General features: G+C 37.8%; 1 long non-coding RNA gene across 1 annotated transcript; it reads right to left on the bottom strand.

The window, feature by feature from the left end:
* Positions 1–18466: 18466 nt before the first annotated feature.
* Positions 18467–22673, bottom strand: LOC129426205 (uncharacterized). The gene is made up of 4 exons (XR_012368014.1): positions 21371–22673; positions 21194–21252; positions 19208–19269; positions 18467–18936 (listed from the first exon to the last, which is right to left on the bottom strand). It is a non-coding gene; the product is annotated as an uncharacterized lncRNA (long non-coding RNA).
* Positions 22674–27168: the final 4495 nt, after the last annotated feature.

The raw sequence follows: 27168 nt of genomic DNA, 5'->3' as shown, positions 1-27168 counted from the left end.
CACACAACATTTAGCGCTGCTCTTTCCAGCATTAGAAGCAAAATTCGCGTAGGCGAACTTCACGATCCGGGGCACGTCTTTCTGCATTTTACAAATGTGAACATTTAGCCCGCGAATCATGCATCATGCATTGCACGAGCGTAAAAGTTAGTGACGTCAGGGAGTGTGTTGTCAAGCAAAGAGAGCGAGAGGTAGCAGTGTCTGTGAAGGGAGATCGCGACCGGTCTTGGGCACGAAACAGGAAAAGTGTAACACATTATATAATTTTTTATAACATATTTAGTCAAAAACAAAGTGATGAATGCTCAAGTCCGATTGTATATATCCTCGAGTCCGAGTCCAAGTACGAGTCATCAGTCCGCGAGTCCAAGTCGAGTCACAAGTCCAGAGAATGGATTCTCGAGTCGGACTCGAGTCCAAAGAATAGTGACTCGAGTCGGACTCGAGTCCGAGTCCAGGACTCGAGTACTCCATCACTGATATATATATATATATATATATATATATAGTTGAAAAACAAACTATCAAAAGGTACACGGACCTCTATATATATATATATAGAGGTCCGTGTACCTTTTGATAGTTTGTTTTTCAACTTCAAATGAAATAAGCAGAAACGAGAAAACGGCCCCTTTTTTGGTTTTTTCGTTTTTTACCGAAAGACGAAAAACGAGATTTCGGGTTGATTTTTCGTTTTTTTGTTTTTTGGTACAAAACGAATAAACCACTCTAAAATTCGTTGTGACATGTGGGCGGTCGCTAGACGCACCTCTCCGCCAATTGGTCAACCAAAATGTGAATGTGACATCATCCGTTGTTCCTCAAGTCTGTTCAACAAAATAAAAGTCCTCCGCTGCTGTAGCAGGTCAGGTATGGATTTTTGTGTAGGTCGGACAATGATAACCAAATTTCTCTCTCATATTGCTCTTCATAACCACTGAAAACAGTCAAAAAAGTTAAAACTAGTGGTGGGTACAAAATGACTCATGACGAAATATGGTGGGTACCCACCGTCGCCGAAATCGAAAATCGACGCCTATGAAAACATCCCCTCTCTGTTTTTTTCACAAATCGCACCCTATATATATATATATATATATATATATATATATATATATATATATATATATATATATATATATATATATATATATATATAGTTGAAAAACAAACTATCAAAAGGTACACGGACCTCTATATATATATATAGAGGTCCGTGTACCTTTTGATAGTTTGTTTTTCAACTTCAAATGAAATAAGCAGAAACGAGAAAACGGACCCTTTTTTGGTTTTTTCGTTTTTTACCGAAAGACGAAAAACGAGATTTCGGGTTGATTTTTCGTTTTTTTGTTTTTTGGTACAAAACGAATAAACCACTCTAAAATTCGTTGTGACATGTGGGCGGTCGCTAGACGCACCTCTCCGCCAATTGGTCAACCAAAATGTGAATGTGACATCATCCGTTGTTCCTCAAGTCTGTTCAACAAAATAAAAGTCCTCCGCTGCTGTAGCAATAGGCTACTAATCTTTAAACTTTACAGGTCTGTGATGGCCAGGATTTAAGCCACACAATATTTATACATTCACCTTTGCATTGATTAATAAAATAAAAGGACATTACTATATTGGTTTGGTTTAAGATCTTTATTTGTCATTGTACTGAGTCAGTGCACGGGCTTAGTTATGTGGCTTAAGATTAAAACATTAAAACCAGTTAAAATTTCTCTATGGCTAAAATGTGATTTATAAAATATGGATCAAATTGTTAAAGGTTATTTTATAGTTAAGATGACTTGAAATGTTTAATACCTGTGTGTTGTTGAAAGGACCAGCCTGGTGACAAAGAGATTCAAACAGGAAGTTGATCTGTTTTATGGGAAATCTAAGGAAATTGGACTGTACCAACTTAGATGTATCAGAGGGGACATTGGAAAATGTGATGTCTTGATCAATGTAATTTTGTTTAATAGAAGTTTTTTTTGCATTGACTAAAGTTTATCCATGGCTTTAAATTTAGTTGAATGCATTGTGTTTATTTCAGGGTTTGCTTTGTTACTGTTGTGAAAATGTGTGTTGTTTTGTCTTCCCTTCTTTTGTTTTCATGGTGCTGGCCACCTCTTATAAATTCAGTGTATGTGTTGTCTAGAGAGAGTTTTTTTTGTTCTTTGTTTCTTATAGTATCTGGAGAAAGGTGGTGCTGGATTTGTCCTCTGTTAATTTGAGAGGCTAAAGCACCATGATGTCCTTTTTTTTTGTATACCAGATTTTCCCAATGAACTAAAAAATGAATTTTTGCATCTTTTTCCTCTTTAATGAGGTTTGATCACATTTTGTCTTGTGTAAACAAGATTTAATAAAAACTGTCACAATTGAAGATTAGTTTGCTCCCTGTTTTGTGGCGATGGACTCAATTTTTTTGTTGTGATTTGCCAAGGCTCATGGCAGATCCATCACAACTGGTGTCAGAAGTGGGATGCCACTAGGGGCAGTATTTTTTTTTCCTTTTTTTTCCCTGTGACTACACAGTTGAATTTTTTTTCCCCTCCTGCCTTTATTCAAAGATGGGGCCAAAGAAAGCTTGGCGGCACAAACCAAGGGAGTTACTGAGGGAGCCACTGGTGGACGGGACAGTGCTGAAATGGAGATGGGTAATCTTTCTCAAAATGTTTCTCTCCAAGAGCTAAAAGATCTGTTCCAGAGACACATTACCATGCAACAGGCACGAGACAGCCGAATGGAGCAAGAAGCAGCTCGTCAAGAAGGGCGATGGAAGGCCCTGCACCACCAGTTCAGCCAACTTCAACAAGAAGTGCATGTCCGTACTACTCCTGTACCTAATCCAGGGCTTGGCACTAGCACTCGTGATGATCTTGCTTCTCCCATTCGACAAACTTCTCAAGACTTTTTGCAAAGCTCTAGTAGCAGACAGCCAGCAGCATCACCAATTCCTCATCAGAATGTCAACTCTGGGTTAGGACATTCGGCTGTACAAAAGGAGCCACACCTGCAACAGCTGTCAGAGGTAGATGACATAGAGCACTACCTCACTACATTTGAAAGAATAGCTGTGGCGTGTCGGTGGCTGACAACCGACTGGGCAGTTCGACTTGTGCCCCTACTGACAGGTAAAGCTAGGAGTGCCTATGTACATATGGACATTATTGAATCTCTCGACTACCAGAAAGTCAAAACAGCCATACTTAACAAATATGACATTAACTCTGAAAGTTACCGATTGCAGTTCAGGTCTTCTGAGGTGGGGAAGGATGAAACCCCAAAGGAGCTATATGTGAGATTGAAAGAACTGTATCACAAGTGGGTTCAACCCCAGAATCGAACCAAGGACGACATTGGTGAAGTGATTGTGCTGGAACAGTTTCTGCGCATGTTAGCCCCTGACCTACAAGTATGGATTAAAGAACGTGATCCAAAAACTGCTTCTGAGGCTGCAGCTTTGGCAGATGTATTTCTGTCAGCTCGACGCAAGAATCAAGTATGGACTTACAACCAGTGGCGCGGATGCAAAGAACCAAAAAGTCAAGCAAAGATGTCCCAGGTTGGGACCAAGACCACAACTGAGGGTAAGTCTGTGGGTGATCGGGGTAGTCCTGTCAATCAAAGCCCTAATCAGAAGTTTAATAGCAGGAAGAGTGTTGTGTGTCATCAGTGTGGACAAGAAGGTCACATTAAACCTAGGTGTCCCAACAATCCTTCTAGCAACGCTTATTTGTGTTGTGTGCCACGACCTATCCACACTGAGCAGACAGAAATCCCTTTGCATTTTGCTACGGTAGTCCTTAATGGTCAGGAAGTAAGGGCCTTAGTGGACACAGGTAGCATGCAATCATTGGTCCGCACAGATTTAGTTTCAGGTAATCTTAGAAATTTTGGGTTCAAGGTGCCTATACGTTGTATTCATGGAGATGAGAAATGTTATTCTACAGCAGATGTTCATGTAGAGGTGCAAGGACAGGTTTATTTGCTGAATGTTGGTCTCGTAGATGATCTTCCATACTCAATGCTTTTAGGCCAAGACTTGCCAGTGTTGTTTGATTTGTTACCTAGTAAACCAGAATGCAATATGGCTGAAACACGGTCTATGGCTAGGAAGAGAGAGGAAGATATCCAGTATGTTAGTGCATTACCTTTCTTTGATTCAGACTTAGATGATCCACCAGGAAAAACCCGTAAGTCGAAGATGCAAAGGAGACAGGAAAAATTAAAGTTTGTGGCTAATGTTGTTGAAGAAGAACCTCTCTCTGAACAGCTTAAATCACACGTTGTAGTCCTGCAAGATATAGGCCAATTGCAACAGGATGATTTAGAGATAGGGCCATTGTACAAAGAGGCACAAGGGTCCCATAATCAGAAAAGTCAAGAGGGCCAGGAGAGTAAGTTGTTTTTACAAGATGGAGTGTTGTATTGGCGGCAGGGTGCAGAAGCCAAGATGGTTGTGCCCCAGAAGGCAAGAAATTTGGTTCTTCAGCTAGGCCATTCAGTCCCATGGGCAGGTCATTTAGGGAGACAAAAGACCATAGCTCGTATTAGCCATCATTTCTTTTGGCCTAATTTGAGAAAAGACGTGGGTGACTTTTGTAGGAGTTGCCCAGAGTGCCAATATACCACTAGTAAACGTCCCTCTAAAGTTCCTTTAGAACCACTACCTGTTATAGGCGTACCATTTGAACAGTTGGGAATGGATGTGGTAGGGCCCCTTGAGCGTAGTAAAACCGGGAACCGGTACATGTTGGTTATCAATGATTATGCCACTAGGTATCCGGAGGTATTTCCCCTTAAGAAAGTAACGGCCAGGAATGTAGCTTTTTGCCTTGTTCAGCTGTTTGCTAGAGTTGGTTTCCCTAAGGCCATAATAACTGATCAGGGGTCCAACTTTATGTCTAAACTATTACAACAGGTGTATCGGTTATTAGGGATAAAGGGCATAAGGACTACACCCTACCATCCACAGACAGATGGGCTGGTTGAAAGATTCAACCAGACCCTTAAGCAAATGCTACGCAAATTTGTTGATGATACTGGGGCCAATTGGGACCAGTGGCTCCCTTATCTTTTATTTGCCTACAGGGAGGTACCTCAGGCTTCCTTGGGGTTTTCCCCTTTTGAGCTGCTGTATGGCCGGGATGTCCGGGGACCCCTGGCCCTTCTGGAGGAAACTTGGAAAGGAGACCACAAGATCACTGGCTCCCAGAGTGTTGTTTCCTATGTCCTGCAAATGAGGGAAAGACTGGAGAGTATGACCCAACTTGCTCACAAGAATTTGATTGAATCTCAAAGTCGACAGCGAACCTGGTATGACAAAAAGGCCAGAGCCAGAAGTTTTGAGCCAGGAGCTAAGGTATTGGTGATGCTGCCTAGTGACAATAGTAAACTACTGGCTAAATGGCAAGGACCCTTTGAGGTGATTCAGAAGTTAGGGCCTACCACCTATGAGATTGCTTTACCAGGGCAGAGCCGCTCTAAAAGAGTACTCCATATTAACTTATTAAAAGCCTGGCATGAGAGGTCAGATACAGGAGTGGAGGTCCTAATGCTTCGCCGGGTAGAAGATGAAGAGGAGGTTTGTGAACAGTATCTGCCCATTCCTTCTAAAGTTACTTTGGACCTTCAGCATCTGCCATTACACCAACAGGCTGATATTCAAGGTCTCTGTAGCCCAGAGGTATTTAAAGAGACCCCTGGGAGAACTAGTTTGGTAGAGCATGATATTGTACTTTGCAATGGGGCTGTACCTCGACGAAGGAGTTATCGTGTGCCGGAACGGCTCTTGACCTCTCTAAAGGAAGAATTTGATCAAATGTTGGCTATGAACATAATTGAACCCTCTAGAAGTGATTGGTGTAGTCCTGTGGTGTTGGTTCCAAAGAAGGATGGCAGTCTCCGTTTTTGTGTGGACTTCCGTTATCTTAATTCTGTCTCTAGATTCGACTCCTATCCGACACCCAGGATTGATGAACTGATTGATCGCCTAGGCCAAGCTAAATGGATAACCACTATTGACCTATGTAAAGGATATTGGCAGGTCCCCTTGACTATCCAGTCAAAAGAACTGACGGCATTCCGCACTCCTTGGGGGCTCTACCATTTTTCTGTAATGCCTTTTGGATTACATGGGGCTCCCGCCACATTTCAAAGGCTTATGGATCATGTGTTGTCTGGCCTTTCTGATTATGCAGCGGCATACTTGGATGATATTATTGTGTATAGTTCATCCTGGGAGGAACATCTTCAGCATCTGAAGGAGGTGCTCCATCGGATTCAGCAGGCGGGCCTCACCATTAACTCTTCCAAGTGTGCTCTAGCTAAAAAGGAAACAGAGTATCTAGGGTATGTAGTCGGTAATGGAGTCATTAGACCCCAGCTCCAAAAGATTGAGGCTATCCAAAACTGTCCTCTGCCAGAGACCAAAACTCAGATCCGATCATTCTTAGGGATGGCAGGTTGGTACAGAAGATTTGTACCGAATTTCTCTGCTCGTGTGGCACCCCTGACAGATTTGACTCGAAAGAATTGCCCCAACCGAATTTGCTGGACAGAGGAAGCGATGGAAGCTTTCCAGGACATAAAAGCAGCTGTATGTGAAGAGCCAGTGCTTTATTGCGCTCATTTTGGAAAGCCATTCGTGTTACAGACTGATGCCTCTGATATTGGCATTGGTGCAGTACTTCTTCAGGGTGAGTTGGACAGTAGACATCCAGTGGCATATGTCAGCAGAAAGCTGTATCCAAGGGAGGTACGTTACTCGACCGTTGAGAAGGAGTGCTTGGCGGTAAAATGGGCCTTAGATACCTTCAGGTACTACCTTCTTGGTAGAGAGTTTACCATTGAAACTGATCATCGACCATTACAATGGATGGACAGAATGCGGGACACCAATGCTAGAATAACCCGCTGGTACCTTTCTATGCAGCCTTATAAGTTTAACATCCAACATGTGCCTGGGAAAAGTAATACAACTGCTGACTTTCTCTCCCGCTTACCAGCGTGAGATCTTAGGTGGGGGGATGTGTGATGGCCAGGATTTAAGCCACACAATATTTATACATTCACCTTTGCATTGATTAATAAAATAAAAGGACATTACTATATTGGTTTGGTTTAAGATCTTTATTTGTCATTGTACTGAGTCAGTGCACGGGCTTAGTTATGTGGCTTAAGATTAAAACATTAAAACCAGTTAAAATTTCTCTATGGCTAAAATGTGATTTATAAAATATGGATCAAATTGTTAAAGGTTATTTTATAGTTAAGATGACTTGAAATGTTTAATACCTGGTGTGTTGTTGAAAGGACCAGCCTGGTGACAAAGAGATTCAAACAGGAAGTTGATCTGTTTTATGGGAAATCTAAGGAAATTGGACTGTACCAACTTAGATGTATTAGAGGGGACATTGGAAAATGTGATGTCTTGATCAATGTAATTTTGTTTAATAGAAGTTTTTTTTGCATTGACTAAAGTTTATCCATGGCTCTAAATTTAGTTGAATGCATTGTGTTTATTTCAGGGTTTGCTTTGTTACCAGAGGCGTCATGCCCATTGAAACTGAGGGGGCAGCTGCCCCCTTGGATTTTTGAGCCAAATGGATTTTGCAAGCAACCTCAAAAAATAAAAAAGCGTCCATTAATCTTTTAATCTGTTTAAAATGCCCAAATTGTCAATTTTGTGCTGCATCCGTGTCACTTTTCAGAGTTTTGATAGTGTTTTGATCGTGTACATTAGTTTATTCTGGCGGCAGGTGCTGCAGTCGGCGCAGCCGCAGACGTCAGCGTCTGCGCGCGCCCACGAGCTTAGCTGTTGCTGCTGGCTGCATGGATTAAAACGTGTAAGACACGCTCACAACATTTCCAAATCCACAGTACGGTAATGTGTTGTTAACCTCCTCTGTGTAGAAATTGTATGGTTTAAAATGTGACCGTCTGGACCTTATATTAGTAGCAGGGGCGGCGTTTGCGTATGGCAGTTGCCATACCCTAGCATTTAGACAAAACTCCAGAAATCAACAGGCTATAATGATGCTCATTCAAGATAATTTAAAATATTTTGAGTAGAACATATCTAAACATTGGTACATCACTAATAAGGATCATTTACACGTGTGTTCGACTTCATGCTATAACACTGGAACCGACAAGCGGATGACATCAACGTGCCGCAAAAGCGGTTTGAAATCAAACTCTTCAGATGATTTCTCGACTCACCCTCGCGGTACTTTGACGTCATCAGCCTGTCGAACACAATCTATAGTGGGTTTCGCGCTGCAGGAGGTCTCATGATGACCGCTGCTTTTATAATCTGTATTTTCGCAAGTAATTCCTTTTTTTGTTTTAACATTTAAACAAACTCATGGTTCTCCCCCACACTCGCGCTTTGCATATTGCATATTCCAGAAGTAATATGATTTGCTCTGTGGATAAATAAACATGTTCTCTTCCACTGAGAATTGTTGCGCGCATTTTTGAATGTCCACTTGTGGAATAAAAACTGCACGACGACAAAAGGTAAGACTTGTTTTTGCATTTAGCTCTGTTATACTAAGAGTTTGATTTAGTGTTTTAGTTGGATATGTGTGCTCTATCACATCATTAAAAGTCTTTATTGTGTGTTTAGTGGTTTTGGCGGTTGTCGTGACAAGATTTGTTAAGGGATGTCATAGTATGTTTTGTTTTGATATTATCTTGTTTTAGTTTATGTGTTGCTGGAGTTGTACTTAGTTAAGAATTATTTGAAAAGCATTTTAAATAACCATGATTTCTATTGTTCTATTGTTGTTGTTTTTCATTTGCATTGCTTCCGTATTGTTGTCAGTAAGTGTAAGTTACATCCGTGCAATCGTAGTATGATTTTGTACAGGTTGGTGGAGTTTGTACACATATGTGGTTATAGATTCGTTATTTGAGAATGGCCTTCTTGTACGAAGAATTTTTGCCAGTTGTTGTGAAAAATGCATTAATGACAGAATTAAAGTCATTAAACAAAACGTTAATAGGACACATTCCGTTTCAGATGTAAATATGATGCCAATATGTCATTAATCCGATTGAATAGTATTTGATATGAAAGTTAGTCAACACTTATATTTTGGAGGTTTTTGCACTATGGCAGGGGCGTTTAGAATGTTAGAAATGTAAGTGCCATGGAAAAGACTGAAAGCTCTATAATATAATTCGTTTGATGTATGTGTATGCACAAATTTCTGTGAGCTTTGCACACTGTGCCCCCTTAAAAAAAAATGGTGCATGACGCGCCTGTTTGTTACTGTTGTGAAAATGTGTGTTGTTTTGTCTTCCCTTCTTTTGTTTTCATGGTGCTGGCCACCTCTTATAAATTCAGTGTATGTGTTGTCTAGAGAGAGTTTTTTTTGTTCTTTGTTTCTTATAGTATCTGGAGAAAGGTGGTGCTGGATTTGTCCTCTGTTAATTTGAGAGGCTAAAGCACCATGATGTCCTTTTTTTTTTGTATACCAGATTTTCCCAATGAACTAAAAAATGAATTTTTGCATCTTTTTCCTCTTTAATGAGGTTTGATCACATTTTGTCTTGTGTAAACAAGATTTAATAAAAACTGTCACAATTGAAGATTAGTTTGCTCCCTGTTTTGTGGCGATGGACTCAATTTTTTTGTTGTGATTTGCCAAGGCTCATGGCAGATCCATCACAAGGTCAGGTATTAAATTGTGCTTTCTTCTGTGTAACTTAACGGGTTTCGGACAAATATTTATTTCATAAATATTAATCTGCACCTGCATGGTTTTATTTTATTATTTTAGATATTTGGTGAAGCCGCGCTACCCTTTATAAACAGCGCAAAGAGGATGTAGTACAGGGCCGGGTTTCCCAAAAGCATCGTAAGGCTAAGTAGATCGTAAAAACCCTTACGAAAATTAACCATGGTTTTATTGTGGTAAAAGTGTAGTAACCATGTTTTTTTTGGTGAATGGATTACTATTAGCAAAACTATGGTTTTACTACACTAACCATGGTTTAACTATGTTTTTTTAAAAACCATAGTTGTCAAAACCATGGTTATTTTGTGGTTACCATGGTTTTACTACAGTAACCATGTTTTTTTGGTTTTAACTGTAGTAAATTATAATTTTAAATAAGTAAATAAAATAATTTTCGTAAGGGAACGATCGTACGAATCATCTTAGAATTTCCCAAAACCTTCGTAACAAGTAGCACTTGTTAGATCTACGAGTGGTCTGGAGTAATCGTTAATTCTTAAGTGCATCGTAAGACAACAGAGTGACAACGACACCTGCAGGACAACCAGCAAATTGCACTCCTGCAATGACGATAATGTAATGTTTTAAATGTAGGCTATATTTATTTACTGGGTTCTTATTTGTTTATTTTATATTAAATATATAATATAATATATTAAACATTCAAATGAGAAATCAAATTTAAACGATTAAACATAAATTAATAAAGAAGTAAAACGTGGTACAAGTTGGTAAAAGTTTTTTTTTTGTATTTTGGTAAAAGTTGGTACTAGCAAATTGATAAATGGTTCCTATTGCTGCTTCATCTAAAAATGTTTTGAAGGGAAATGGCATCTAATTAAAGAAACCAAATAAATATTTACAGGACAATGCAATAATCCATAATAATAAATAAGCATATATAAAAACAAATAATAATAATCTAAACAATAATATAAAATGCAGAAGGCATTTCGCGGTGGGACGAGTCCTTACTAAATACGGAAAAGAATATTTCATTATGCACAAATTATTAAAACATTTCATAAAACAAGTCATTGATCAATTACGATTAATAATATTAAAATATTAGTGCACATCGGTTAAAGGTCATTAGCCTAAACAAGCTTCTGCTACAAATTTGAGTCATTCTATTGGTGACATTTCAGCACTTGACAAACGAATAGCGACTCGTAGCACTTAAACCCAGCTGCGACTGCGAGCGATCGTTATACGTGCATCTTTGGGAAACGCACGTAAATGAACAACGAATGTTCGTTAAGTAGCTTGTAGAAAGCGCTCTTAAGTGCAATGTTCAACCAAGTGTAAATACGTACCTTTCTTAAGTTTTGGACAAGAGATAAAGTTTGATTTATACGTAAGATATGAAAAGTTATTAAAAAAACAATGTCATGTGGTAATTTTGTTGAAGTGATGATTTCGGTTTGTCTTCGGTTCTGTGTGCGCGCTTTTGTTTTTTAAGAATGAACCACAAATCGTGTTCTTGTGAAGGGGAAATGTTCTTATTTTTAATGTGTTTATTACAACTAAAGTAATATTTTTGTTATATTTTTATCTCAATATTATGTTACATTTTACAACCAGACTTTCTTAAACTTTTTAAAATCATGAATGTAAAAGCAAGTAGTTTGGTGGATGCTTCAACACAGTGCAACAGATAGCTTTGGCACATTTTTGCCGGATTTATTTGTTTTATGAAGAATTGATGTTGAATCAAATCAATATTGGATTGATTCAATCTCTTACAGTATGTGATTTAATAAACACACGATGATATTTGCTGTGTGGTGAATAACAAGGCCTAACAGTAAATAATAACTAATCAATATCTAAAAAAATAGAGAAACTCAAAATAAGAGTACGGAATACGACAAGCAAGTTCTGCCTAATGCAGAAATGCTGATTGAGCTTCATGTTTCTTTATTGAGATCACGCGCATTGGCTTGGCTTATAATGATCGAGCTAAGCTCATTGCTGGTAAGAAAGATGATAATTATTAAGACATTATTAGGTAATTAAATAGATTTGTAATAATTGTTCATTTATATTTAATTCATATTGACTGTTAGGCCTATTTATAAAAAAAATATATTTACGTAATAATTTAGATATATTTATTTTTATATCTCTAATTTTAGTGTTAGCACCAACAACAAAAAAACATGAATGCAAGATACATTTGCAAATTACATGGTACATTAACAAGCGGAATTCACGCGGTACAATATTTGCCATGGCTATACTCATGAGTACTTTTTAAATGGCTTCTTTTTAGTCAAAGATTTGTATTTAGTACAGTCACACTGCATGTTTGGGAAGTATGACAGTACTTTTCCGTAATTAGATTTTTTAGTATTCCCACTCATTCAAATATGACTTGTGCAAGTAGCCTATCTTTTTATATTTCTCCATAAACCTTCGAATACTAACTAAAAAATCCGCTATGATTTTCATAGTTTTGCAATACCAATACATAAAATTACATCCTAACCCAAACCCCAAATCTAACCCCAACCCCAAGCAATAATTTAAAAACCGAAAATAAACAGGAAAAACAATACTTAAAATGACATTAAAAATAAAGTCGTGCGAGCCGGGACACGAAAAACTATTTATAGAAATAAATGTGGTGAGAGCAGAAAAGCGTGTCCATGAATACGAATAAATATAAAATATTTCGTAATTATACCACAGAATGCCTTGAGGTAGGGTTGCAACACCAACTGATAAGGAATATCATGCATATATTGACATTACTTATAAAATGTATTCATATATTTACAATAAATCTCTATAATCTTTTCTGTGGAAATTGTGTTTTGAATGTTTTAGGTAGCCTAATTGGCTTCGTTTATTTACTATTTATTTATATATTTATTAAGGCATTCTAACATCTCTGAGTATATTCATGGAACCGGTTAATCTATACACAAGTTACAAGGTGATCTACACACAGTCGAGAACAATTTTGCAATCATGTTTCTTATTTAGGCCTATGTTTTATTACTCTGAGTTTGGGAAATAGAATTTGTGGAATTATATGAAAAATATTAAAATATATTTCAATAATAAATATATAATATATAAGTTTACTATATTTAAAAAAAATGAAATATAAAAATGTTGGCCTACTCTCTATTATATCTGCAAGAGTCATATTTGCAGGGTTGGAAATACTGAAAAATCTACTTACGTAAAAGCATTGTTACTTCCCAAACATGCGTGACTGTCCTCAATACAAACATGTGACTAAAACAAGCCATTTTAGTCATGTACTCATACAGCCAGTAGCAAATATTGCACTGTGAATATTATTCTGCCTTGCTAAAAACTAGAGATCTGCCCGAAGCCGAATACGTTAATATATAGGTTATTATATAGGCTATAATATAACATAGATAAAGAGCTTAAATAGATAAAAACATATTAAAATGTACATTTTTATGAGCAAAAATTTAAACTGTAGGCAGTTACTATAGCCCTATTTCAACGAAATTGTTTTCATGAGGATGTCTGTAGAAATATGTATGAAGTATTCACTGATTCAGTGTAAACGCAAAGCCCGGGGCCATACGCTGTTGATCTAAAAGGATGCGCTCTGTACCAACAAAAATCCTGCAATGTTCGACGGTATGAGCTTGATAATTTTAGCCAAGCCAATGCGGGTGATCTCCGACAATAAAGAAACGTGAAGCTCAATCAGGAGCAATTCTGCAGAACTGTTTCTGTCTGGATATTTTAAGTTTCTCCAGGGCCGCTGGAAGTCATTTTGAACAGGGGGTGCTGTGATTGTTTTTCCAAAAACACCTATAAGCCTATGGGCCTATTTAAAATACATTTTAAAAATAAATACATTGAGTTTCACTACTTTATTGTCATATACATAATAATATTAATTAAACTTCACAATTTTCAATGTCCATGCGGACAAAATTATTTTACTTTCGTTTTTAAGTAATGATCACAGGTCGATTAACAGTGGTAAAAGCTGGCTGAAAACATTCTCACAGTAATACTTAATAATTTAACCTTATCCCCATATGGGATTTAGAATGTTCAATGACATTACTGCCAGATTCAAACGTCTTTCGCGTTGGTTGGCTCCGGACGAGCTCAGCGCTGTCAACCTCATAATGTTTATTTTAGATTTCAAACATTTAAATACACATAAGCACTGCTAAAACAATAGCCTACATTTACTTTGTAAAATACACAATGATGTCTGTGGAAGCAGCAATAAAAATCTATTCAAATAAGATAATAATTTGCAAAGAATAAATAAATATTATTTTCAAATAATAATAATTTGCCGACATGTGTTATTCATATCAGACAAACACAGTGGAAGCAACTATAAAGTTTACTCTATTGTTAAAGGTTATAATGATACCTGTTTGAAAGACGGAGACTCGCATCTGTCAATCAGCTATTACATAACTGAGCAAGCGAGGCCCGAGACGAACGTGCTCTTAAACAGAAAATACTATATGGAATAATTTCTGCATCTTTGAATAACGGTAAGAATACATTTCCTTTAAATATAATTTTGTCAAGAGATAACAATGTTTTTTCCACTTTTATTGCTTATTTAGACTGCGGTTAAAAGCGTGTTTGGCGCATTTAGCCTACCTCAGAGTTTATTTCAGTAATATTGCCGTTTTCCCGGTAATAATAATAATAGTAATACAATTTACATGTCAATCCTGCTTCCTTGACTGCTTATTAATTTTATTATGCTGTTATGTTAAGTTATTCTATGTGGATATTTATTGCCATATGAGACGTGCATTGCCGTTATATGAATACTCTTGTCTAATATTCAAATCATATGCGGAATAATGCGTGCATCTTTGAATAACTGTAAGAATACAGTTCCTTTGAAAATAATTTTTGTCAAAGTTTTGAGAAATAATATTGTTGTGAGGATATTTATTGCAGACGTTTATTGCCGTTCGTCTATAATATGGAAATCATATAGCCAATATATAATGTTACCCTTCTCCTGACCACCAGGCTAGAGATTTTAAATATCCTTAATCCACATTTACTAGTCTATCAAATAATATCTCATGATCTATCATCATACGCTGTCTAAATTTTGCTAGTCAGTTTCTGGTTTCCTGTGGAGTTACATAGGCTATTGAGTGTTTTATGGAGCGCTGCATTTAAAAATCTGTCGTTCCAATCCAAAGCGAGATCTCAGTGTGTATTCATTGATGGTATAAAGTTAAGCCCCTACAACAATTTCACATGCCCCTCAGTCACGTCATTCTGCAGCCGGGCCTGAGTAGCATAAAAAAAAACATTTAAAAATAGATGCATTTGTTTAAAGCAAACCATCTATTTACTTAGCTACAGATGAAGCAGCTCTTTACGCCTTCTAACGTCTCATAAATGAACGTCGGTCACAATTTATGTCCAAGATACTCAATAATAATGTTTTACATTTGAATCCTTTAATTTTTCAAATTAAAAAGCGTTTTTGTGCTACTGCACATCCATGTATGTGATAAGGAAACCCGCGTTGTCATCACGTTAATACTGTAGCCTATACGCATATTATCAAGGCGCAGGGGCGCCGCTAGCAATTTTGGGCCCTATGAAAGAATAGGTGGTCAGGCCCCCAGCATACCCATTTCGCACCAAACATACAATCCAACATACTGTAGCTATTCAAAATCTTTGTCTGTAATTTAATAATACAGAACTATTTATTTTGCTATTGTTATGACCACAATTATCAGTATTTATAGACACCTACAATGTCTGCAGCTAAGATAATTTATTGTCCAATGTAAATTTAATTGAAAAATACAGTACATTAATCGAATATTCAGAGAAAATGCAACATTCTTAAAGATTAAAGATAAATGTGACCATGCCTGTGAAAACCCAGCTGAAGTATTTATTTGTGATTTACTGTTTTCTACATAAAATCATCCTACATACTGTAAAGAACATTTTGTAAAAATTTAAACTTGATATCTTTTATATTGACTGAGTAATGTCATGTCAGTGATTGAAATCATAGTGAAATTAATGCTTGAAATTAAACTGTGATGCTTTTTATTTCACAATAAGATTTGAGACTTTAGTCTGATTTTCACATGCAGTCTCAGTGACATACTTGAGCTGTTACACACACAACATTGTAACATTTAAAAATGGCGAACAACAACAATGCATCTTTTCTATACCTTATGCCTCAAATAAGACTGGGTCAAAAATGCTTGACCAAAGCCTGTATTATAATTATTAGCATTATTTATAAGGTAAAGAACAAGTTTCACACACCAGCAGCTTCAGTAAAGCAAAAATAACGACAGATCATTGAAACTGTGAACTTGAGAAAACAGCTATACTGTTATTAAATGATTCAGACTGTTTTTTAATCAACGGGACTCTAAAATGAAATGAATGACAACTATAGCAGATTACAACATAGATTCCCATTGATTTCTTAAACCTGTTGCAAGGTGAGAAGCTTTAATATACATAACTGGACTAGTTTAGCCTTCGTTGTATTTCATTTTATCACAATCAACTCGATTCACGACTGCATAAAAATCCTTCCTTGGCATATTGCGTTGCAAAACATTGAAGTGTGTGTAACCGATCGCATTTCTAGTTTATGTTAATTAGCTTATATGGGCTACGTTAATTAAAACAGCTTATAAGGGCTGACTTCGCGTTAGAATCATAACACAAAACAGGGAACGTAAATCACCTTGCTTATTTTTAAACTGAGGTGAACAGAGCGAAGACTTTACAGTGGAAAGAAAACTGCATTGTATTGCTCCAGCGTCACATTGTGTAAACTGCATTCATAGTAAGGATGCGCACATATGCAGATATCATAGCAAATAGCAGTAAATACACACACCTTGCTCTCTTGTGAAGTTCATGCGCACTGTGAGACCGTGGATTGAAGACGGCGCTAACATGCAGAGTAAAGACGGGGCGGAGCTAAGAGGGCTCAGCTTAAGGGGGTTGCGTTTGTGGCACAGTCCTTGGCTGGGGCCCTCAAAAGTTCAAGGGCCCTTAGAATCGGCCTAACTTTTCCCCCCTTTACGGCGCCCCTGTCAAGGCGCTCCTTCCCCTACTCTAGCAAAAGACACTCGCGTCGCGCATTGCGTCGGTTGTATAATAATCCACAGTCTCTCATGAGTTATGGGACGAATGCCCAGGGATTTCAGAATTTCTGTGTGGGCATGCATCAGCGAAAGGTGTGTGAGTCTTTTCTGGATCATGGTGCTGCGTACGTACCCATGTCACATAGACGCAAGGCGGAGAAAGTGCGCTCGGATGAGGCCACGGAGATGGGTAGGCACAGACAGTAATGAAATTAAAATCCAAAATACACGTAATAACCTACGTGTGTCAAAAATAATTTCCTAAAATAAAAAGTAATATATAAATTGTGCAAAATATTTTTTCTCAAAAAAATCTCCCTCTCGCCAACAGGGGGTGCTGCAGCACCCGCAGCACCCCCACTTCCCGCGGCCATGCTCTGTTTTTAGAAATTGGTTAGTTATTATTTACTATCAGGTCCAAATTATTTTCTTTGTGTGTTTATTAAATTTGTGTACTGTATGGTAAGAGACGGTAATTATGTAGGCCTACACATCAATTATTTATCACATCAAATATAATAAATAATTCCGGACAATCCTGTATTTTATGTGATATGTGGCAACGCTAGCTGTTGCTGCAGCATCCATAAAACTTTTCACTTTTACCTCCGTGATTTTAAGAAGTTATGACTGTATTACACTTGGCTGAACATTTATCTACCTCCTCTAGTCGGCGCTGTATATAATGGGACGCGCGCTTTACCAAACATCTAAAATAAAATAACATAATAACATTAAACAGTCCAGGTGCAGATTAATATTTCTGAAACAGAAGACAGCTCAATCTAGGACCTGTACATTTAACAGAACAGTAGGCTACAGCAGCGGAGGACTTTTATTTTGTTAAACAGACTTGAGGAACAACGGATGATGTCATATATTCACATTTTGGTTGACCAATTGGCGGAGAGGTGCGTCTAGCGACCGCCCACATGTCACAACGAATTTTAGAGTGGTTTATTCGTTTTGTACCAAAAAAGGGGCCGTTTTCTCGTTTCTGCTTATTTCATTTGAAGTTGAAAAACAAACTATCAAAAGGTACACGGACCTATAGATATAGATATAGTAATGACACGTAATGAGCGGAAGCAAATGCAGGTGAAAATAAACACAAATGTATTAAATGTAAACACAGAGAGACTATTCAGAGTCAATGCAGAAGTAACACAGTCCGGTCTTGTTGGCAATGGTGGCGAAGACTACGGTGGAAGTTGGTGATGATGGTATTGAGTGCGACGTTGGTAGAGAGGTGAGCAGTGGTGAAATCCAGGCTGAACACGGGAACATCCACACGAAGACGACAACAATACACATCCAGCTGAAACACGTAATCCAACTGACACGGAACAACCAAACAACACGGAGCCGAACACAAAGTGAGAATCTGGCAGGGAACAGAAAGTCATGTGAGTATTTATGAAGGATATGTAATGATGAACAGCTGGAGTGAGACAATCAACACACAGGTGAGCTGAATCCCTCTAATGAGCACATGGCTGAGCAAACAAACACACACACACACACACACACACACACACACGACACGACACGACACGACACGGAGGAAACAGTGGATTTCCTACCGTGACATATATATATTTTAGTTTTTTAAAACACAACAGTTCAACTTAAAATGTCAGGAGATACATTGTTGACGTTACTGTTAAAAATACACTTCCAATGAAGTGAGTGTTGGCAAAACCGGTTGTCATTTTTAATGTTGAGGCAGTGGGGGTGTTGGCAGCTACTGGAATGTAACTAACAAAGTAACTTGTAATCTAACTTATGTAGCCCGGGAAATGGATTAGTGATGACACCGGACACAGGATATAAAATTTAAACGGGGATCTTTTATTTCAGACTGCACGTTAAGCAGTGCAGCGTTAATTTTGCAAACTTTGGAGTTGTAGAGATGGAAAGGTAAAGCTTGTAAATAAAGTTTGTGGAAATAACTTAAACAAAAAAGTTTGCTTCTCTTATCACAATGTGTATGTCCTTCTTTTTAGTAAAAGACAGAATTCTCTTTGTTTAACTAGCTAACATAGACAACGGTAGCAGCCCTTTTTTAGAAAACAAACAGACACATGAATATAACACCTGAATGCACAGAAGACTAAATAAGGCTGCTTGAGTAACATGAGAATACATGAAAACACAGTCATTCATAACATGTTACATCTTTTTGTGTGATTAATACAGCTCAAACATTAAAAGTATCATTACACCACATAACACTTTCTCTTACACTTAAACATCAGTGTTACATCACAGTAAATAACTTCAAAATAGCTAATAGAGAAAATTAATTAAAATACAATGTCTCAAACTTACTTTTTATCACCCCTCTGACACATGCACACACTATCACAGCATATGACAGACTCGTTCTTTCTCTGCATATATAAAAGAAACAGAATACAGAACTTTCCTTTTACATTTGGAACACATGACATTAAAGCAACACTATAATTGCACTCATTTCAATAAAACATGCATGTACATGACACATGAACCCCTTTCGTGAAATTGTTTAAGGTAAACACACTTACTAGTGATGGTCAACCCGGATCTTTTTAAAGAGTAACTAAACCCTTAACCAACTTTTTTTAGTTAATGATCTGTAAGAATGATGCTTTATTAGTGCTGTTCATTGATTTTAGTAAGTTTTTTGACATTTGGATATAAAGTGTTTCAATACTACAATATATGGTGTAAAAACGTCTGAGTGCTGCCCTCTTCAGGTTGAACGGTGGCTACTGCAGTTGAATTTTCCTATTGGATGTTGGGTCCAAAAAGTAACTCGTGACGTAAGCAGATTCAAGCTCACCACGCCCTTGTTACGATCTCACCACACACTTGGTACAAGCTTAGTCTGTCCCCTCTATCTCCGTTGGGATCTGCCCACTTTTCTTGCATTTTTCAAATATTGCCAGTGGGTGGAGTCAGGCTCTGACCAGGGGTTTAGTTACGCTTTAAGGATTCGGGTTATTCTGAGTCACTCACTAATATGATCCGGGTTGTGCGAGTCACTTGAGTCACTTGAATCACTTGGTCAAAATCTCCCAGTTCCAATCGCTAATACTAATGCAACCAAGCAACTCAGATCACGCATGCAGCTAAGTTACGAGTCTACGACTCCTCTGCTCGCAAAAAAGGGCTCATGTGACCTGAGAAACTTGTAAAAAAAGCATGCATGTCCGTGGTAACATTATCAATAACATAATTGTAAAAGTTCGGTGTGTGTGTTAAGTTTCATTTCATAACGACAAATATATCAACACCACGTTTAAAAAATGTGAGGCTTTGTTGAATTGTGACGTGAGAGGAACGTGTCCTGTTTCAGATTGACTTACAAGATCCACGATAGGCTTCCGTTAAAGGCACACAAGGCAAGTCTGAGTATTATTTCTCTACTAGCTCCCCCTAGTGTCTGGGAGTAAATGCTTTCTATATCTGAGACTACGAGACTGAAGGACACCGGGTCGGATACAGTGAACTTGCAAGTGGGGTATTCTTCCTACAGACGGTAGGGGCGGGCGAGAGAGTCTTCATTCGTCATGTAATGAGTCATTTAACCATATACCGACTTACGAAGATGATTTATTAACATAAAAATGCTGCCTTGTGTCCCTTAAATCTTGTGAGGGAGTCCCAGACAGAGCCGCTCGCCCGCTCCTGCACGGGTCCTGTGAGTGAACCACTCACGTCACTCTGAGTGACTCAGTCAAGAGGAGCCGTGTACGTCCGTCGGTGGCGGATCTTTACAGCAGCACTGCTGCAACAGTCCTCATATTTAAAATTTTTAAACATTTGCAGCTTCTACCCAAAACATTGTGCCAGTCAAATATTGCAACAGATTAGCCTACATGAGTCAGTGGGTTAATAACACGAGCAAGGCTCGTTCCTCCTAGTCCAGGATTCAAGCTCTATGAGTTGAGTCACTCTCTGTGTGAATCCCCGAGCCGCCGACCAACTCATTGTCGCGCGCACGCATCCCTTTGTACTCGGAGCTGCAGTAAATTAAGAGTGAGCTTTTGGCTCACTCTGTACCCCCAGTCGACATTTGGTGATGTAAATTAACTCGTTGTTGCAAGTTATAGAACATATGGCAGCTTATGTAGAGTTATGTGTTGTAATTCTGTTGTAAACATTTGAAGAGCTTTGTGTTTGATCCAATTTCTCATTTTTAAAGCAAAATCTGAGAGGACTCAACTGACTCGGGTTAATGGTCACTAAGGACTCATGGTTCTCGAGTCATTTTAGGGATCGGGTTAAATGATCCGAGTTTCGAGTGACTCGCTCATCACTAACACTTACTCTGATGCTTCACACTCCCCAGGAAACGCACAGAAGGCTTACGAAGCACTTTCTCCCCTCTTAATTAAACAGAATAACCATGTTTCAATATCACTGGTCCACATAAAATTACACACAAAAAACTCAATAATCATATACTCAGAACTCTTCGTATACTGATTATATGTAAACACTTACGCTTCTTTGAGAATCAATTTCGTGCTATTTACACACCACACGAGATGTATCTCAACAGAAATCGCTGTCAATCAGCAAAATACACAGCCATCCAAATAACATAAAACACTCAAAAGCTTTTAGCTTCACTATATCTCACTATAGTTTCTTATTTTGTGTTTTTTTGTGTTGGATGGCTATATTCCCCACTGCACGTGCACTCTCTAAACCGCGTTGTGAACCGCGCTGTACACAGGAAGTAAACAAAAAAAACTTCCCGCAGCATTACAGTCCCGTTTCTTAAAGGGCCAGCGTAACATTTCAGCAACACATTAAAAAAGGCATTTAGGCTTAGTCCACACGGACACGGGTATATTTATAACCGGAGTTTTCCCTAAAAAAAAATCCCGTCCACACGTGCTCGGTTTAAATTAAATATTCATCCACACGATAAAGCAAAAGCACACTATCAAGCGCTGTCAAGAGCATGCCAGACCAGCAGGCGGGGATATAACCCAAATCGTGTTCCGCAATATAGTGAGATAACTGAGCATCTATCTGTATACATGTTGAAGCCCTGTTAGCACAGTTATTATTAGCAAGATTGGTCCGCAATTGCAAAGAATCATCAACAAAGCAGTCAGAGGCGCACAATCTTGACGTCAAACACAGTGAATAACGGCGCACACTCTGACGTCGCAGGGCAAAACCCCCGGTTTTACTCTCTACACGACACCACTGTAACCGGGGTTTCTTAAAAAGCTCACCCTGGCCGGGGTTTTCAAATATGCTCGGTTTCAGTGCACTGATACTGCGGTTTCGTGTGGACGAACGGCCGAACCGCGTGAAAAAACTCACGGTTATAAAAATACCTGTGTCCGTGTGGACTAGGCCTTATACACATTTTATGCACAGGACCCATAACACAGGGCTTAAATAAGATACATCACGTATTCTTTTATGATTTACATGTTCTCTTTTTGACCTGGTTACACTTAGTTACTTTTAAAATCAAGTAATCTGTAAAGTAACTTAGTTACTTTTTAAAGGAGTAATCAGTAATCAGATTAATTTTTCAAAGTAACTGTGGCATCACTGTATAAAATGTGTGTGCTCTGTGGTGACTAAGATCTTTAAAAAAATTTGAGAGTTGAACATGTTCAACTAAATGTTCCTGATTTCATTCATTTCTTTATCTTTATCTCTCTTAGGAGTCAGTGAAGACGTTGTCCATGCATTTCTTCCTATTTTGTTCACGTCATAAACAAATTTGTTTTAGTGTGTGTTCAAATTCAACGGTTGCAATATATAATTTTATAAAACACAAATTTAAAATCTACCCCCAGAGTCATCATTGTGTATTCTCTCTGTACTTGAATATGTGATTGACTGAAAAGGCTATATATAGGCCTACCATGATTCCTTGTTTATTTTACTTGATGAGTTATTAAATAATGCAACTTAGACCCAATAATTCCTAGAATTATTCATACACTCTTAAAATGAATGTGTTAAATTAACACATCTTGTGTCTAGTTAAGGACAACACATCTAGTGTGTTGTCCTTAATTTAACACATCTCGGTGTTATTTTTGGAACAACACACTTTGTGTTGTTTTAACACATCTTGTGTTGTCCCTTTTATTTTTTATGAACTTAAATGACACTTAATGTGTTAAAAACAACACATAATGTGTTAAATAGTTTAACACAAAGCAATGTGTTAAAATTAACACATCCAGGGTGTGTTAATTTTAACACATTGCTTTGTGTTAAACTATTTAACACATTATGTGTTAATTTTAACACATTATGTGTCATTTCGTGCTGATTTAGAGTTCATATAAATAAAAGGGACAACACAAGATGTGTCAAAACAACACAAAGTGTGTTGCTCCAAAAATAACACAGAGATGTGTTAAATTAAGGACAACACACTAGATGTGTTGTCCTTAACTAGACACAAGATGTGTTAATTTAACACATTCGTTTTAAGAGTGTAGAAACCAGATTTTATTTCAATAAAGAAAGCAGTATTTGGGTGTAATAAACTTTTAAAAAGCACAACCCCAGCAAGCAATAGCCATCATTTCACCATCTAGGTTAACAATTGACCTGATATAGTCCGGCTATGAGTAACCCACTTCTAGCTAACATATACTTGAATTTGGTTACATGATGTTCTTGCAAAAATAACTTGAGATGTAGGATAATCCATCATGTTAGCAAAGTCAACCGTAATTAGGTGTTTGGTTGTATTGATTTATTAATTAATTTTCATTGACTTTCAGACTATGGTTATAAGTCTATTCCATTTTTTCTGATACAGCCTAAATTATGCCCAGGGCCGGCGTCAAGGGTGGGCATTCGCGGGCAGTGCCGCCCCAAACAGGTTGTTTTGCCCCCCCCCATATAGTTTTTTATTAATTTAATATATATCATATATATCAAGAATAATTAAAATAAATTAAACATTGAATGTTTCATGACTTGTAATGTAATCAAATGAGGAAAATTTAGTTGATATATGTTTTCTTTAATTAAAATAGACCAGTTTCTCTGATTGGATGTATTGCCGCGTCTCACCCGTCTTACGTCTTTAGCATATTTGTGACTTGATACTAGCAACGTCTTTTTTCGCGGCATTTTATGGATTGTGTAAAATATGGATATTAGAACATTTAGAACGAACCAGCACCGCCTGCTTCATCTGACTTCATGCAAACACAGACAGGCTCAAACTCAGAGATTAGAGGTCGAGATGGAATTTACAAATCTACAAGACACTGTTTTAAGGAAGTTTAATGTTCATACACCCCATCTTCAGCTATTTTAAAGGTAAGTTAGCATTGTTTTATATTACGTAAGCTTAAATGTGAAGTGTGGCTATAGACCATTAACAGAATTACGACGTGATTATGGTAAAGCTGATTTTTTAAAGCTAGGACGCGGTGTGCGCTGCGCTATGAAACCTATTCATTTCAATGGTTTGCGCTGTGCGAGGGCGGTTTGTTGTTGCGTCGAGCAAAGCTCGAGTGCAGCGGAGCTCAGCTTGCGCTCACGCCGTGGTCGAAGTTCAATAGTTTTGGACATAGTTTTTGGTCTTTTGCACTTTATATGGGAAATGAGCTGACAGTCTGTACCAGTTGTATGAGTGTGTGCTTGCTGTATTTGTTGTTTTAATGTCTTGTTTTTGCAAGTTATTGTTGCTATTGCGTGCCCCCCCGGTGGAAGCGACGTGCCCCCCTGTTAGTTATGGTCTGGCGCCGGTTCTGATAATGCCACACCCCAGATCTGAGTTTAGCAGAGCAGAGTTTATAGCTAATCTAGGGTTTGTTGATCTCAGTTTTATTTTAATTCGAGTTGCACCACTTAAATTTAAACACAGATTAACAAATCTTAGATTAAAACTTTAAACTGTATTAAACCCTTAATCTGCGATTTATTTTGTTCGCCATTTAGAATTTCCCGGTGTAATTAAACAGCAACAATGTTGTCGTTGTCATTCAAAAAGGAAATAAACAGTTTATGCAAGCAAAGGTAATGTAAGTTTGTATTATAAATCACCTACATACACCGGTAGGCTTATCTAAAGGTCTGATTCAAATAACATTTGACGATCTTTTAAAACAATTGTATTGATTAACAGATCAGGAAATATTGTGTCAGGAAATATCGCAAAGCTCAGATATTGTGATATAATGAACAAGATGTGCTGACGCATTTGTCATGAAGTGCCACCGTGTGTCTGTTCATTCACTGTCCTTCATCTGACTGGAGCGCGCATGGCACATACGAGCATCGGTGTCACAGTGCTGTTAATAATCTTTTTGAGTTGCCAAACTCACTTTGTTGAGACGTTATAATAAACGCATCTTTGAATAGCACCACCACGCTAATAATCTAATAATTTAGCCAGACATTTAATTGTAAAAAAACATATTTAAACCTCCTCATATGCAAATTTAAGGCTAATCTCTCACTATGATTTAAAACAGAGTTCAAAGTAATGGAGCAACAGGATTAAAGATAATCTAGGTTTACTGTAAAATTTAAACCTGGATCAAAATGACAGTTTAAATGTAACCCTGATTATTTTTAAACAGGTTTAAAGTTTGGTGCAACAGAATTATTAAATAAGCTTTGATTTAAACCAGATTTAGGCCTAATCCCTGTTGGTGCAACCCATGTGTTAAAAGCTTAACGCACAAAGATGTGTAAAAAATGAACACATCCTTTTTAAGAGTGTGTTACTAAATAATAATGTAGGTCAAAGATAAAACACTATTATCTGTAAAATCTTTGTATCTATCTTGTCAGATTGCAGAGTTTTATGGTTGAGTTTAATCAATCGGATAAAGTAGTTGAGTGAATGTGGTCTTGACTCTGTGTATGAGGTGCATTTTATCAGAGACGCTGTAGAAGGACAGAGATCCTGTACTGTGATTCACATACACTCCTATTCTACACTTAGGTTGTTTTCACATATGTTGGTGCGCACCGTGGTGCAGCCTCGGAGCGCACCAAAATACATTGTATCATTTTTCAGTTAGTGCGGTCCGTGTTCACATTTTTTTTTTTTACTGCACTCGAAATGCCGCACCGTACACCACGTGACAACGGTCAGCCCTGTCATTGGTCTCTGACAGCTTTTACCGTCTCATGACCACCCCCACGTTTCCACGACAACCAGCCTGACAGAGAGAGCGCAGCTATCAAGAAGATGTGGAGATAAACAATGTACGTCTTTGCGAAGTTTCTATGCTTTAACGCGAAATTGCGCAGCTATTCTATTAAAGCCTTTCTCACGGAGCCGTTTGTTAAAAAGCCCGTAATGTCAATGTGTGTGGAGGACAGCTGTGCATTTATAAAATCATCAGCTCAAACGTAAAGGAGACAGCGATTCTCTATGCAACGGACCAGGATTCGCTTGTTTGTTGTTTGTTGTTAACCCAAAATATAACACCCGGCTCACGTCACAACAGAAGCCCAGTGGCTCAAACATGTGGAGAACTTCCTGTATTTGGTTCGGCCCGAGGTCCGGCAGTGTTCACACCACAGGTGGGTCGCACCAGAGTTCGGCGACAGCCGCTCCGAGACCACAGATGACAGATTGACTGAAACTACGTGTGTTAAACCCATCTCTGATCAATAAGGAAAAATCTCTTTCAGAGCTTCCAGTTCCAGTTAAAACTGATCTCAGATATTTTCTAACATTTCCTAATTCCAATCATACACTTCCTTTAACCAATCACGTTCTGAAAAAAACAAAACAAGAAAGCACCCTTTCACACAAACCATTCGTATCTGAACATAAATGTACTGGGCATATTTTGTTTCTAAAATAAAAGAATGAGAGTTGAAACACTTTATTTTACCCATCAATGTTTTAGAAAAATATTCTGTGGTTGTATATGCTTCTGTGGAGCTTAATGAAATAGTCTTTTCATCAGACAGTCGTTGTTGCTGTAATCTTAACACTAATTTGGAAACAACTACAAACTTATACTCCTGTTCCTAAACCGTTATGTTTATACATGGCAAATTTCGAAAAGCAACTTCCTTAAACATTGTACAATTAAATGGCATATATCATGGTATACTAACTGGCATTTGCAAAAGCAGATCTTCATTGCAAAATCTGAATCTGTGGTCAAATCAATGTCACTACCAGTGTAACATGCATTTAAAATCTGGTAAAATAAACATAATTTGCTTTTGATCAACAAAAGGTTGTATAACTTGAACATTAGCTTTAGATTTTTGTTCATTATCAAACTGAGCTTTTAACTTTTGACTATCTATCTTTTAACCCCTTC

This window comes from Misgurnus anguillicaudatus, chromosome 25 (assembly GCF_027580225.2).
Source record: "Misgurnus anguillicaudatus chromosome 25, ASM2758022v2, whole genome shotgun sequence".
Classification (NCBI taxonomy): domain Eukaryota; kingdom Metazoa; phylum Chordata; class Actinopteri; order Cypriniformes; family Cobitidae; genus Misgurnus; species Misgurnus anguillicaudatus.
This window is presented reverse-complemented; position numbering and strand designations above follow the sequence as displayed.